Source organism: Anas platyrhynchos, chromosome W, assembly GCF_047663525.1.
Source record: "Anas platyrhynchos isolate ZD024472 breed Pekin duck chromosome W, IASCAAS_PekinDuck_T2T, whole genome shotgun sequence".
Lineage (NCBI taxonomy): Eukaryota > Metazoa > Chordata > Aves > Anseriformes > Anatidae > Anas > Anas platyrhynchos.
In genome coordinates, this window is record NC_092620.1 from 14,920,321 (window position 1) to 14,930,849 (window position 10,529).

General features: G+C 43.4%; 1 protein-coding gene across 5 annotated transcripts in view; it reads right to left on the reverse strand.

Annotated features, from left to right (window-relative positions):
* LOC101799270 (spindlin-Z) overlaps nt 1-7,928 on the reverse strand; it is a 60,107-nt gene extending 52,179 nt beyond the window's left edge. For 2 of the 5 annotated variants that reach the window (XM_027447789.3, XM_038169507.2), the window contains exon 1: nt 2,373-3,245. The gene's annotated coding sequence lies outside the window, so the exon portion shown is untranslated. Of the gene's footprint in view, nt 1-2,372; nt 3,246-3,423 lie in introns of those variants that run through there. The other 3 variants (XM_027447788.3, XM_027447791.3, XM_038169506.2) reach the window with 3 other exon arrangements.
* Between the last annotated feature and the right edge of the window lie 2,601 nt (nt 7,929-10,529).

Below are 10,529 nucleotides of genomic sequence, written 5' to 3' on the forward strand. Positions count from 1 at the left end.
ATTTATAAAGCTAATAATGTATGCAAGAAACTAAGTTGTGTTTTTGCAATAGAGAACTAATTTTCTGTATTCCAAGGTAGTTGTGTAGTCATAACAAGGAGAAATGCTAAGTAGATAAATGGACAGTAGAAGGCCTCACTGTTCCAAAATAAGGTAGAAGACTGAGAAAAACAGGATGAGCAGTGTGGGAACAGTAAAACAAAGATCACAGGTTCTCAAAACATAAGGGGAAAAAAAAAAAAAGGAAAAGGGAGAAATTAAAGGGTTGAAAAAAAGAAAAATTGTAAATATATGGTATATAGGAGCATTGAGTAGCTTGTGAACCTGTAATACTCAGCCAATGAGGAAACATGGGAGGTGATCTGGCATCAGATAGTAGGGAATAAAAGGTTATTTGTTTACTATAATGCGCTCCTAATTGGCAGGACACCCGCCATTGCAATCGCGAATAAAATAGCTTCACAGAAGATCCTGTCTGAAGAAAACTGAGATTTTCCTCGCGTGTAGAGCTGAACTTTACCAAAAAAAACTCTAGCAAGAAAATTACAGCGTACTAGAATAAAAACCCATCACATGACTATTTCAAAGTGAAATATTTCCACTCTAAACCCATTATTTAAATGGATTCTTGGTGGTGAATTGTATGTTTTTGTCTAATTGTTTATTTTTAGTTCTGCATGCAAGATAACTTGCTTAAGCATCAAAAAGACTATTCAGAGGGAGAAGCTGCATATCTCATCGTTTCACGCTTTTAATAAGAAAGTTAGCAATAATTTCAACATTTGGTCACTATCATAATGAATGACAAAGTATCAAACCATTCTATTGTGGTTTTTTTTGTTTGTTTGTTTGTTTTACCAGTATTACTTTGTTGGATAGTTCATTGAAAGTAAAAAGACTGCTGCACAAATGCACTAATATATCAGATTACAGACGCTCCCTCAGACTTCACTATCTAGAAGTATTACAGATAGCTCAGGATCCGTGACATAGATGCACATTCTAAAATGTAATTTGGATGACTCCATTCAAGTTTTATGTTGTTGCAAACTCAATATTATCATTTATTTTCTCCTCCAGGTAATCGACAATTGTTAATGGAAATGGAAAAAATTGAAGAAAAACAGTCACAAATTAAAAAAATAAGAGTATTCATATATGACACTACACTTAAATGCTAGAATTAGGTAACTACTTACTTCTATATCAGTAAAAACAATGATTATGCTATATCAATGCTTCTCCACTACAAGCTTCCAAAGTAAAGTAGACAATGAAAAGAGTTAAAACATTACTTTAGGACACTGCTCAGATTGATAGTCACGACTATCAATGGGTATGTGCTTTGAATAAAGACTGTTTTTTAAATACAATCTTTGAAAATAAAACATTTACTATGAGTTACAGTAACACATCTAGAAAGCAACGCATTCTTTGCACCTTGAGCATTCATCCTTAAGTTAAAATCTAGATCTACAACCCCCCCCCCCCAAATCAACATTTGAATGTTATTTGGGCTTTATACCATTTAAATGTATTTATTTATATATATATACATACACACACACATATATACATACACATTATTATATAATAAATTATAAAATATTTATAAACATTATATATACACAAAGATATTTCACAAAGATATTTTCATTGAAACCAGGAGGTGCTCTGAATAACAGGTTGGTGGTGCTGAACTGAACATTTGCCTTGTATTAGGTCAGAAACACAATGTCTTGCAGTTCAGTATCACACTTCAGTTCACAATGCTTTGTCTTTTAAAGAAAAAAAAAAAAGTATTCCTTTTAACAGAAAAAGGCACCTCATTTTGCGCTATCGTCATCACTAGAGCAAAGTAATCTGTGACAGAAAACCAGCAATGCAAAGAGACACAGCAAGTGTTAATTCCAGTTTTGTCTCCTATGAGCTGTGAGTTATTTAAGATACTGACAAGGAGATACAGGAAAAGCCAAGACACCACCACCCTCCCCGCCCCCCCCCCAAAAAAAAAAAAAACAAAAAAAAAAAACTACTGCTCTTACCTACACAGTGTCTATTCTAACACGATTAGCTCAATTTTTTTTCCAACTGTGCTGAGTTGATACCTTATTCTGAACTACATCCTAAAGTTAAAGAAACAGCACTAGATCATTCTGCAAGTGTAATACGGTGGTATTTCATCTCAGCCAGTATATTTGACACATCACACACACATCAAAAAACGAAAGATAAAAGAATTCCACTCTAGCCTCTTTCAACAAGACTCAGCTAATTCTCCCCCACCAGCCCGCCTTCCAGGCCTTGCCAGGTTCCCAACTCCATTCTGATTTTAACTTTAAGGAGAAAGCTTTCAAAGCGAGGATCCTTACCCTTGAAATCCCACCACGCACGCAATAAGGACGGTGCACTATTTTTCCTCCCCTTTTTTTTTTTTTTTTTGACAGCAGATGAGGGCGAAGAAACAAAACCCTCAATGGAGGGGAGACTAAGCGGCAGAGACAGAGAAGGAGGAGAGCCTAATGGAGAACCAGGGCAAAGCGTCAGCCATGTTGTAAGTGTTGGTCCAGTATCTACAAACCTGCAGCAGCGCTTAGAGTCTGGGAGAAAGGGGAAAGAAAGGAGGGGGAGAAAGCAGCGGCGGCAGCAGACAAAGGAATCCCGCAAAGCCCAAGCAGAGCGCGCGCATACACATACGCCCTGGGTGCCCCAGGTAGCGGTGCGTGCGGTCCCAGCGCAGCCAGCCCAGCGCGTTAGCACGGCGGCGACTTTCCCAGCTACACCTTCTAGCCGCTGTGACGCAGCCGAGCCCCGCCGCCACCCTCACACCCCCTTCGCCTTGTTTTTTCGCGACGGGAAGGGGGGAAGGGCGGAGGTATACCTCCCTCCCCCAACGTGCGCTATCGACAGAGAGGTTGAGAGACCCTCGGTGGGCCCCAGCCCACAATACAATAGCTCCGTAGAGAGAAGGGGGGAAAGATATGCAGCCGAGATCCTTCCCCTCTGGCGGGGGATGAGGATGGATACAGACACCGTGCCAGAGGACAGCAGTCTCTCCGAAGACCGAAAGGGCGGGGGTTGCTAAAGAGCCGGGGCACTAAGGGGGAAAAGAAGAGAGAGAGACAGCAACATAAGCCCGAGAGCCCCGCAGCCCCATTCTCGCCCACTTCCCGCGGTTTCCGGGCGGGCCGCCGAGGCGGGCGCCGAAGAAGGAAGGGTAACAGAGCCTGAACACTGCAAGTATATAAATAACATCAGCCTCAGGGGAGGGAAAGCTAGGAATGGTGGCTCCAGCTCATCTCACAGCGACTCCCTCTGGCTCTGCCCATTACTAGGCATTGCTAGGCTAGGCCAGGCCAGGCCAAGCCATGCCACGCCACGGGCCACACGCTCTCCCCCCACTACCGTTCGCCACTCACTTACCTGCCGGGGGAATAGGAGGTCGGGACTGCCAGGCGAGCAGACCAGGACTGCCGAAATTGCAGCCTCAGCAGCCCTCCTGCCTCGCCAGGCCACTCAGCTTCTCTGCGGCAGTAGCGGGAACAGCTGCTCTCCTCGTTTCGTTTGTCCTCCTCCGCCGTCAGCGTTGCTGCCTCCTGCTTGTCTCTGCCACATTTGGATCCCCCTCTCTCTACACAAGCTCTACCTCCAGAATAGAGGCCTCCTCACCTTCCTGCCAAATTGTGAGTTCACCGCATTGAGCCGTTCAAAACACAGGGCCGGACACCGCCCTCCTCTTCATCAAAGCGCAGGCGCACTGTGAATTCCAAACTGCGACAGGAGCGCAAGCAATCCTCCACCCAGTCCACCACCACTCACTATTACACAAGCGCCCTCACCTTCCTCTTCTACTGCCGTCTCCCCCTATCCTGCTGGCAGTTATAACGAAGTGTGGTGTGGGCTAGTCCGTAGCTAGATGGCAGGCGTCTGTCTGATGGCTCTCAAAATGGAGGCTACCAGGCCCTGGGACGGTGAGCATCCGCCTATTCCCCTCCCCTCCTCCCTGCCGTGGGGTGCTTAGGGTTTCCTCGCGAGGGTGGCAAGTGCTTCTGTTGTGGTTTAACCCGGCCGGCAGCTAAACATCACACAGCCGTTCGCTCACCCTCCCCCTTCCCTCTCTGGGATGGAGGAGAGAAACAGGAAAGTGAAGCCTGTGGGTTGAGATAAAGACAGTTTATTAAGACAGGATAATAATAATAATAATAATAATGATAACAGTATTACTATTAATAATGTGTATGAAACAAGTGATGCACAATGCAATTGCTCACCACCCGCTGACTGATGCCCAGCCTAACCCCGAGCAGCCAGCATCCCCCACCCCAGCTAGCCACCCCTATATATTGTTCAGCATGACGTCAGATGGTATGGAATACCCCTTTGGCCAGTTTGTGTCAGCTGTCCTGGGTCTGTCCCCTCCCAGCTCCTGGGAAGAGACCCTGTCCTGGGTCTCTTCCCAGCTCCTGCTGCACCCCTAGCTTGCCCACTGGCAGGACAGAGCGAGGAGCTGAGATGTCCTTGGCTTGGTGTAAGCACTGATCTGCAATAATTAAAACATCAGCATGTTATCAGCAGTCTTCTCATCCTAATCCAAAACATAGCACCCTACCAGCTACTAGGAGGAAAATTAACTCTATCCTAGCTGAAACTAAGACAGCTTCATAGCAGCGGTACCTCTCCCTGGTTACGGCAGTAGGCAGCAGCACATCCCTAAACAGGCCTTGAGAGCCAGAGGCAGTCTAATGTTTCCTCACCATCATAAGAACAAAAAAGTATCCTGCTAGGAATGCAAATAAAGATCTAGACAAAATGATAAAAATAAGATGCACTTTCACCAAATCAGTCTATCACATTTTGTTACATCATTCAAGGATGTAACGTCAAGAACTATTCATAGCTTTAAACTGACAAAGAACAAAATGGAAAACATCAATAATATTATGTTATCCTCTACCAAATCAAATAATTGATTCAAAAATAAAAACAAGTGAATAGCTGAGGCACAGTTTGCCTTAATAAATCAAATGGGTATTTATTTAAAAGTAAAAGTAGCGTGATACATGACATTTTCTGTTACAACATAGACAAAAACTTCAGCTTTGAAGTACTACCTAGTTTGATTGGGAATAGAATGGCTGAACTCTTCTAGAAACTGAATGCTATTAAGTAGCCTTGGGTAAGAACCAGGTTTCCTCTGATCCCAGAAACTTTTGCTATTCTGATATCCTCCCAGCTTAAACAGAATCAGCCTTAACTACTGAAAAAAAAAAATCACAGTCCTCTCAACTTGATGATAGAATTAAGAACTCTCAGAATTCAAGTGGACAGGGATTTGTGGGATCTGGATTTGAAAGAAGAATGATAGCACCTCTGAGCATGATCTTCAGTTGAAATCTTTAAATATTGGGATCAGTCAGCCACTTTTGCTTTAATTTCACTTTAACGGAACAGTTATCTGCTTGAGATTATCTGGCTACCCGACCAATTTGTCTTTTCTAAGCAAGCTACCATGAAGCTAACACAGGAATTATTTAAAGTCAACAGAAACAGAGGCCTCCTTCCAATGTGTTTGCCCTCTGAAATGGTTACAACATCAATGAAATTTATCATGCTGACAGGAACCAACCATCTATCTCTGATCAACTTCAATAAAACAGCAATAATTTTCAAATTCAGGTGATCTAAATTACAATTTTCTTTCTTTAAGCAAATTCTTGCATATTACAGGAAGTGGTGCATCAAGCCTGGCTTTTAAGTGAAATGTTCCAATTATTACTAAATTAAACCCCAGCTGTATCAGGTATTACTTCCTTCTGCCAGTAGAGATAGTGACTTCTGACCAACATATTTAATTTCTATGAACATATTTGTGTTATATATGGAGTGGTAATTCGTGTCAAGAAAATGGTTGATATTAATAAAGAAGGGGGAGATTTAAGAATGTGGCCATGGGGGTTGGAAAACCCCATGATTGAGATAACATTAGACTCTTAAGGATGAGGCCATCAGGAATGTAAAAGAGTTTAGAGGGAACAAAGAAGGGTGATTCAGGAGACTCCATGCAGTCTTGGGTTTGCCAGACAGTGAGGGAGCTGTGGGCTCCTTTACTGATCCAACTGCTACACCATGGGCCCCTCTGCTGCTACAGCCATTGAAGGCCTTTGCTGTTACGCCCCCTGTTGACTTGAATGTGCCTTTTGACCCAGGCCTCATTGGCCTTGAAAAGGAGATGGATATGTTTTTCATCAATCTGGGAAGAACAGGATACATAAGGCCCAAGGAATGGAAAATGGAGACTGTTAAGTTATGGAACTTAAAGGATTGTTTGTTACCTATCCTGATTGTATGTATGTATAGGCATACTCAGGTTATTATGTAAAGCAATGTTCTGTATACATGTATTTAGAAAGTTTGATGTGTGTGTGTACATGTTGGTGGAGCGTAGACTCCCCGCACACCCAGCACTGTTTACTTGCCTTTTATACCTTTTATACCTTTTAGAAATATTTGTTTTATAAATATTACAAAATTCAGATTGAGTTGAGACCTCATTTATAACAGTGTTAAAAGTTAGTGTTAGAAAAAAAGAAGAGTGTGAGGGAGAAAGAAGAAATTTGAAACCTAGAAGAGGCAGTCGATAGGCTGTGCTCCTTCTCCACCAAGACAGGGACACCTTTTTGGTAAGTTCTGCACCTTTACCCTTTGGTGAGGAATACCTGTGTTATATATGGAGTGGTAATTCGTGTCGAGAAAATGGTTGATATTAATAAAGAAGGAGGAGATTTGGGAATGTGGCGATGGAGGTTGGAAAGCCCCATGGTTGAGATAACATTAGACTCTTAACGACGAGGCCATCAGGAATGTAAAAGAGTTTAGAGGGAACAAAGAAGGGTGATTCAGGAGACTCCATGCAGTCTCAGGGTTTCTTGTTCTCCAGCCATTAAGGCATGGAGGTTTCTGTGTGTTTGCTGTTGTTGTTACATTCATAGTTGTTTGACCAATGAAAAGTTGTTTTGAAAAGAACTGCTGTGGAGAGAAGGGTATAAGAGGGGAGCCTGCCCTCAAGAAAGTAGAAGAAGAAAGAAAAGATAAAAGAAGAAGGCAACATGAAGTTACATCAATAAAGAATCAGGAAAAAGAAGTGAAGAGGAGCAGGCTGGCAGAATGGAGACCAGGATGGGCTCAAGCTGAGAGAAGCAGACCTGCGCACACAACTGCCCCTCCCTGGTAAGGAGTTGTGCATTATGGGGAATCATACGTCCTTAGGAACAAAGACTGTCCTGGTAACCTTTCAGCTTATTCTCCTTATTAACAATTGGACAGTTTATGATCCTGAAATATGGGACCAAACTGAGGTCAAGGTGTGGGACTCTGCAACTAAAAATGGCAAGGTTGCAGTGGGATTGCTCGTCACCTGGCGAGCAGTCTCTGAGGCCTTAAAGAGCCATGTGGGACCACAGTCAGAAGCATGTGGTTTGCCAGATAGTGAGGGAGCTGTGGGCTCCTTTACTGATCTGACTGCTACGCCATGGGCCCCTCTGCTGCTACAGCCATCGAAGGCTTTTGCTGTTACGCCCCCTGCTGACCTGGACGTGACTTTTGACCCAGGCCTATTGGCCTTGAAAAGGAGATGGATATGCTTTTTTTCGATCTGGGAAGAATGGGATACATAAGGCCTGAAGACCGAGTTGCTTGACAACTTAAAGCGAGACATATTGTTCAAAAGGAACTTAAAGGATTGTTTGTTACCTTTCCTGATTGTACGTATGTATAGGCATACTTGTGTTTAGTATGTAAAGCAATGTTCTGTATATTTAAAATGTTTGATGTTCGTGTGTGCATGTTGGTGGAGTGTAGACTCCCCGCACACCCAGCACTGTTTACTTGCCTTTTATACCTTTTAGAAATATTTGTTTTATAAATATTACAAAATTCAGATTGAGTTGAGACCTCATTTATAACACCTGAGATAGCATTTCACAGAATCACAGAATATTGGGGATTGGAAGGGACCTTAAAAGATCATCTAGACCAATCCCCCTGCCAGAGCAGGAACACCTAAATCATGTCACACAGGAATGTGTCCAGGTAGGTTTTGAAAGAAAGGTGACTCCACAACCCCCTGGGCAGCCTGTTCCAGTGTTCTGTCACCCTCACTATAAAAAAGTTTTGTCTCATATTTAAGCAGAACCTCCAGTGTTCCAGCTTGCACCCATTGCCCCTTGTCTTGTCATTGGGTGTAACCAAGAATAGCCTGGCTCCATCCTGGAGCTGGATTGTCTCAAGCAGTTTCCTGTCCCTCTTGAACTGAGGGGCCCAGAACTGGATGTAATATTCTAGATGTGGTCTCACTAGGGCAGAGTAGAGGGGGAGGAGAACTTCTCTCGACCTACTAACCACACCCCTTCTGATACACCCCAGGATGCTATTAGCCTTCTTGGCCACAAGGGCACAGTGCTGGCTTGTGGTCATCTGGCTGTCCACCAGGACCTCCAGGTCCCCTTCACTGCTTTCCAGCAGGGCAGTCCCCAACCTGTACTGGTGTCTGGGGTTGTTCTTGTCCAGATGCAGGACTATACACTTGCCCTTGTTATATTTCATTAAATTTCTCCCTGCCCATATATCATATATTAGTACTATTGCAGTAAGTGTATTAATGGCAATTCTGAATCTGTTATGTCTGTTGCCTTATTTAATAAGATCAACTCTGAGAAACTGTCTCAGTGAAAGCCCTTAGCAGGGCTCTGAAACAGAAAAACATTCGACTCCAATAAGTCCCCTTTAACACGACAGTAAATTTGGAGTAGTCAGCAGGATTGCCACAGATAAACTGATGCAAAAATATGGGTGTGCACCATTCAAAGCAGGAATAGAATGGGCACAAATTTTTTGGAAACATGAGGACAAAGTGATAGAGTGGATAGAACAATGTAGAAGTGAGCAAAAATTCTGTAAATGTAAAGGCAAAGAAATTGCTTGTGCAGTATCGGGGGCTTGCTTATCTTGCATGAAAAAGGAAATTAAAGAATCCCCTCCCCCTAAAAGAATTGCAGATGTAGAATATGCTGCATTAAAATCATAAAATGAAGAGCTGAAAACATCACTAGCCTTTAAAAAGGAAAACTGAGAGAGGCTAGGGACAGAAAATAGGGAACTGTCCTGGTATCAATTAGGACAGTTAATTGTCCTGTAAGAAATGGTAGAGTGCTATGTTTTGGATTAGGATGAGAAGAGTGCTGATAACACCCCGATGTTTTAATTGTTGCAGAGCAGTGCTTACACCAAGCCAAGGACATCTCAGCTTCTTGCTCTGTCTTGCCAACGGGCAGGCTGGAGGTGCAGCAGGAGCTGGGAGGGGACAGACCCAGGACAGCTGGCCCAAACTAGCCAAAGGGGTATTCCGTACCATCTGACTTCATGCTGAACAATATATAGGAGTGTCTAGCCGGGGGAGGAGGGCCGGACTGCTCGGGATTAGGCTGGGCATCAGTCAGCGGGTGGTGAGCATTGTGCATCACTTGTTTTGTACACATTAGTAGTAGTAGTACTATTATCATTATTGTTATTATTATTATTATTATTTTCCTGTCTTAATAAGCTGTCTTTATCTCAACTCACAGGCTTCACTTTCCCATTTCTCTCCCCCATCCCAGAGAGGGATGGGGGAGGGTGAGCGAACAGCTGTGTGGTGTTTAGCTGCTTGTTGCAGGAGGCACAGCCGAAAGCACGACAGACACCAGTAGTCAGATCATGCTCCTCCATTTTATTGCCCGAATAGCCTAACTTTTATAGTGAACTTAACAGGGGCGGACAGTGTTCCACACAAGATTATTGGTCAAAAGCACTCAGACAAACAACTAGAAGAAAACCCTACCTGCAAGAAAACAACCCCCCTTGTGATTAACAGTCAAGAAAACAACCCCCTTGTGATTAACAGTCACGTAGATCTTGTCCTTGAAGCCAGCTGCTGGTAACAATATTTTTCTGAATTCCTCAATTGAACGACGTGGGAACACTGTCGTGGGAACTTCCCATAGTTGCCCTGGTAGCTTGGTTTGCTCAGCTACAGCAGGCCATGGGATTTGCTAAGGCCTACTCCTGGTTGCTTAAAGCAAGCTCAGATCAAGCAATTGTTCCATGGACTCATGTCCACGCCCTTTGTGCCAATTCCCAACAATTCCCCCTTTTTCTTATAGTACGAGCAGTACTTGGCCGAAGGTGCTTTCCATCAGACGTTGAATACATGACATAACACAACTACCATTACGTGACATAACACAACTTAAACCTAATAACACTATGATTACTATAATCACTTAATGGTAACAAAACTTCAGCCTAATAACACTACAATTACTATAGTCACTTAATGGTACCCCAACAAGGTATGTAACAAAAGGTGCGCTAGGCTGGCTAGACTTGCACAGAAGGTGGTGGTATTCAGTTCCCTAGCCAGGGATACCCAGACATTCTCCTTAGGATCGAAGGCTGTCCTTGGCAGTCCTTGAGGTGTCGCAGCCCACATCATT